The 5,455-nt window shown below is 44.0% G+C and overlaps 1 long non-coding RNA gene across 1 annotated transcript; it reads right to left on the bottom strand.

The window, feature by feature from the left end:
- Window positions 1-1,031: 1,031 nt before the first annotated feature.
- On the bottom strand, window positions 1,032-3,071 carry LOC133087861 (uncharacterized). The gene is made up of 3 exons (XR_009700462.1): window positions 2,908-3,071; window positions 1,964-2,039; window positions 1,032-1,225 (listed from the first exon to the last, which is right to left on the bottom strand). It is a non-coding gene; the product is annotated as an uncharacterized LOC133087861 (long non-coding RNA).
- Between the last annotated feature and the right edge of the window lie 2,384 nt (window positions 3,072-5,455).

Here is a 5,455-nt window from a genome sequence, read left to right as displayed (position 1 = left end):
TTTCTCACTCTCTGCTCTATAGCCCCTCTTTTTCCCAGGGAAGACAGTCTGATGGTCCCCATTTCACCTAGGAGGAAAATGAGGCTCTGAGTGGTCAAGTTATTTATCCATGGTACAGAGCCATAGCTTTGCACTACAGCCCTGGTGCTTGGCCTCACGCAAGCAGGTACTCAGCAAACAACTGTAGAATAATGAAGATATATGGACATTAGCTGGCCTAATACATTGCTTAATTGTCTGAGCTCAGCTGCATCTCAGTCCTGGTACTCATCCCTGTACCTGGGTGGGTCCCAACAGCACTAAGGAGGCATCTTAGCAAAGGACAGACACAAGAGGGACAATCTGATCCAGCCCTTTCTGAGCCCTTTGCAGTAGAGCTGTCCCAGAGAAGTGAGAGCCTGTGGTCAGCAGAGGGCAGTATTGTTTTAACAACCACTTTGTGGGGAGCAGGATGCTTTGGCTGGCAATACTGATGGAATTGACAGAGGCCAGAGGGTCTGGTCCACTTAAAAAACAAAAAGAGCAAAAAAAAAAAAAAAAAAAAAAAAGGACACCTATATACCCACCATATTATTAGAGGATTAGCATGTCCTATATAATTCAAATTTTCTCTCTGAAAATTTTCGTATTAAAATGTTAGAAGAAGAAAGAGGATAAAGCTCTAAGCTGTGCCACCTCAGTCCTAGGGCTAGTGAGTAGCTCACCCATCTGGACCAGTCCCATAGCCACTGGATGTGTGCGTTGGTATCAATATTTATTAAGCATCTTATTCTTAATAGTCATCATATTCTCGCTGCTCAGAGACCTGCCCCCAAGAGCTCCCTTGCTCTCTTTCTTTCCCTGTCTTTTCTTCCTCTTTCTCTCCTTTCTCCCTCACACTCTCTCCTTTACCCCTGGTGTGAGTCTAGGTGGATGGCTGATGAGTTAGCAAGGCCAGGTACTGGGACCAAGGGGGCAGATGTGAAAGGCACAACAGATCCCTTCCCTTAAGAATTTACAGTCTTGGCAAGACAAACCCACAGAAGCAGAACTTCGAGGAGAAAGGCAGGAGAACATTTAAATTATGCTCTCTGAGCCACAGGAAAAACACAAGTTTGAGCCTTGGACTCAGACCTTGGAAAGAGGCTCTGAACTTCTTCAGGACTTCTTCATCATGAGCTTTCGAGAATGCACCTCTTCTATATCTCCACACATCCTGCAAGGTCTTCCAAGGTAGAGCTCATCCCTATATCCAAAGGAAAAAGGGACAGATTCCTTAATATGGCTGTGAGAGGGCATCTGAACTCATCCAAGAGGTTGCAGATACCCCTCCCCCTAGTATTGCTGTAATCCATTCTTAGGCCCACCTGTATCATTCCAAGGCTCTGTGACCCATGTGTGACCTAGAATTAGGTCAGGCCTCCTAGGACCACTCTAGCCAGAGGCAGGGCTTAGCCAGGTTCCAAATCAGCCTAGCTCCCCGTCCCCAGGCACTAGCTGAGATTTCTGAGAAGGACGCTGTTTCCTACTGCTCTGCTGCCAGAAGGAGCCAGGATGCCCCCTGGAAACTGGGTGCTGGGAGGTGAGAGGCACCATTAGCAGCCACGGCTGCACTAGCATTAGGAGATTAATGAGCCTCTTTGAATAACCAATGTAGCTAGAGCCAACTGTTGGCAATTAGTTAGAGCAAAGCCATGCTGTGCTTCGGGTCTGTCAGCTGGGACCCCCAAAGAAGCAGAACAGCAGGAAGGGCTAGACAGAAAGGAAGAGCTGAAATTCCACCTTCCCCCTCTTAGGCTAGTGCCCTAGCTGTAATGACCCTGAGCTAAGCCTTCCATGATCATAGCAATCTAATATAGGCCATGTTGATTTGAGACACAAGTAAGGCTATGAGGGTCTTTAAGAGGTCATCTTGTCTACTATCCCGCCGCCACTTAGGACCACATAGCAGCACTTTTCAGAGTCGAATCTGGGTCTAGATCACCTGGGATCCTGGAAAAATTGCTCCCAGGTGACTGCCGATGCTTCTGATGCAGGGACGGCCCTTTGAGTAGCAAGGCCTATAGCAAGGGAGGGGGAGAGAGAACACTTATTAAGTTGAGATCTTAGTGTTTATACTTCATTCATCATTTATTTGTTGACTCAACAGTGTCCACTCTGTGCTAGGCAGCTGGATTCACGTATAGGCACAGAGGGGGGTAAAAGTACCCTGGAGTAACCAGCACGATGTCCTGGGGCTAAGAGGAGGAGACTGGGTCACACCAGGGTGGGCTGTTGACTCTACAAGAGCCTGTGCCCATCCTCCCTTCCGAGAATGCCTTCCTAAAGTTGCATTGACTGCAGCCAACAGCCAGGCAGGCAGAGGGGAGAGAGAAGTGATGCTCACATCATCTTCTCTTTAAGAGAGAAAATGCATCTTAAAAGCAGTGGGAGTGTGGGCCCTGAACCAAGATGGTGGAGTAGAAGGACGTGCTCTCACTCCCTCTTGCGAGAACACCAGAATCACAGCTAGCTGCTGGACAATCATCAACAGGAGGACACTGGAACTCACCAAAAAAATACCCCACATCCAAAGACAAAGGAGAAGCCACAATGAGATGGTAGGAGGGGCGCAATCACAGTAATATCAAACCCCATAACTGCTGGGTGGGTGACTCACAGACTGGAGAAAACTTATACCACAGAAGTCCACCCACTGGAGTGAAGGTTATGAGCCCCACTTCAGGCTTCCCAACCTGGGGGTCCGGCAACAGGAGGAGGAATTCATAGAGAATCAGACTTTGAAGGCTAGTGGGATTTGATTGCAGGACTTCAACAGGACTGGGAGAAACAAGAGACTCCACTCTCGGAGGGCACACACAGAGCAGTGTGTGCATCGGGACACAGGGGAAGGAGCAGTGACCCTAGGGGAGACTGAACCAGACATACCTGCTAGTGTTGGAGGGTCTCCTGCAGAGGCAGGGGATGGCTGTGGCTCACCATGGGGACAAGGACACTGGCAGCAGAAGTTCCGGGAAGTACTCCTTGGTGTGAGCCCTCCCAGAGTCCGACATTAGCTCCTCCAAAGAGCCCAGGTAGGCTCCAGTGTTGGGTTCTCTCAGGCCAAACAACCAACAGGGAGGGAATCCAGCCCCACCCATCAGCAGTCAAGCAGATTAAAGTTTTACTGAGCTCTGCCCACCAGAGCAACGGTCAGCACTACCCACCACCAGTCCCTCCCATCAGGAAACCTGGACAAGCCTCTTAGCCGCATCCACCAGAGGGCAGACAGCAGAAGCAAGAAGAACTACAATCCTGCAGCCTGTGGAACAAAAACCACATTCACAGGAAGATACACAAGATGAAAAGGCAGAGGGCTATGTACCAGATGAAGGAACAAGATAAAACCCCAGGAAACAACTAAATGAAGTAGAGATAGGCAAGCTTCCAGAAAAAGAATTCAGAATAATGATAGTGAAGATGATCCAGGACCTCAGAAAAAGAATGGAAGCAAAGATCAAGAAGATGCAAGAATTATTTAACAAAGACCTAGAAGAATTAAAGAACAAACAAACAGAGATGAACAGTACAATAACTGAAATGAAAACTACACTCGAAGGAATCAATAGCAGAATAACTGAAGCAGAAGAACGGATAAGTGTCCTGGAAGACAGAACGGTGGAATTCACTGCTGAGGAATACAACAAAGAAAAAAGAATGAAAAGAAATGAAGACAGCATAAGAGACCTCCTGGACAACATTAAACGCAACAACATTCGCATTATAGGGGTTGCAGGAAGAGAAGAGAGAGAGAAAGGACAAGAGAAAATATTTGAAGAGATTATAGTTGAAAACTTCCCTAACATGGGAAAGGAAATAGCCACCCAAGTCCAGGAAGCACAGAGAGTCCCATACAGGAAAAACCCAAGGAGAAACACGCTGAGACACATAGTAATCAAATTGGCAAAAATTAAAGACAAAGAAAAATTATTGAAAGCAGCAAGGGAAAAACGACAAATAACATACAAGGGAACTCCCATAAGGTTAACAGTTGATTTCTCAGCAGAAACTCTACAAGCCAGAAGGGAGTGGCAGGATATACTTAAAGTGATGAAAGGGAAGAACCTACAACCAAGATTACTCTGCCTGGCAAGGATATCATTCAGATTCGATGGAGAAATCAAAAGCTTTACAGACAAGCAAAAGCTAAGAGAATTCAGCACCACCAAACCAGCTCTACAACAAATGCTAAAGGAACTTCTCTAAGTGGGAAACACAAGAGAAGAAAAGGACCTACAAAAACAAACACAAAACAATTAAGAAAATGGTCACAGGAACATACATATTGATAATTACCTTAAACGTGAATGGATTAAATGTTGCAACCAAAAGACAGGCTTGTTGAATGGATACAAAAACAAGACCCATATATATGCTATCTACAAGAGACCCACTTCAGACCTAGGGACACATACAGACTGAAAGTGAGGGGATGGAAAAAGATATTCCATGCAAATGGAAATCAAAAGAAAGCTGGAGTAGCAATACTCATATCAGACAAAATAGACTTTAAAATAAAGAATGTTACAAGAGACAAGGAAGGACACTACATAATGATCAAGGAATCAATCTAAGAAGAAGATATAACAATTATAAATATATATGCACCCAACATAGGAGCACCTCAATACATAAGGCAACTGCTAACAGCTATAAAAGAGGAAATCGACAGTAACACAAAAATAGTGGGGGACTTTAACACCTCACACCAATGGACAGATCATCCAAAATGAAAATAAATAAGGAAACAGAAGCTTTAAATGACACAATAGATCAGATAGATTTAATTGATAATTATAGGACATTCCATCCAAAAACAGCAGATTACACTTTCTTCTCAAGTGCGCACGGAACATTCTCCAGGATAGATCAAATCTTGGGTCACAAATCAAGCCTCAGTAAATTTAAGAAAATTGAAATCATATCAAGCATCTTTTCTGACCACAACGCTATGAGATTAGAAATGAATTACAGAGAAAAACACATAGAAAACACAAACACATGGAGGCTAAACAATACGTTACTAAATAACCAAGAGATCACTAAAGAAATCAAAGAGGAAATCAAAAAATACCTAGTGACAAATGACAATGAACACATGACGATCCAAAACCTATGGGATGCAGCAAAAGCAGTTCTAAGAGGGAATTTTATAGCTCTACAAGCCTACTTCAAGAAACAAGAAAAATCTCAAATAAACAATCTAACCTTACACCTAAAGGAACTAGAGAAAGAAGAACAAACAAAACCCAAAGTTAGCAGAAGGAAAGAATTCATCAGGATCAGAGTAGAAATAATGAAATAGAAACAAAGAGAACAATAGCAAACATCAATAAAACTAAATGTTTGTTCTTTGAGAAGATAAACGTAGTTGATAAGCCATTAGCCAGACTCATCAAGAAAAAGAGGGAGAGGACTCAAATCAATAAAATTAGAA

Source organism: Eubalaena glacialis, chromosome 3 (genome assembly GCF_028564815.1).
Source record: "Eubalaena glacialis isolate mEubGla1 chromosome 3, mEubGla1.1.hap2.+ XY, whole genome shotgun sequence".
Lineage (NCBI taxonomy): Eukaryota > Metazoa > Chordata > Mammalia > Artiodactyla > Balaenidae > Eubalaena > Eubalaena glacialis.
The sequence above is the reverse complement of the archived record's forward strand: the minus strand, read 5'-3'. Positions and strand labels throughout refer to the sequence as shown.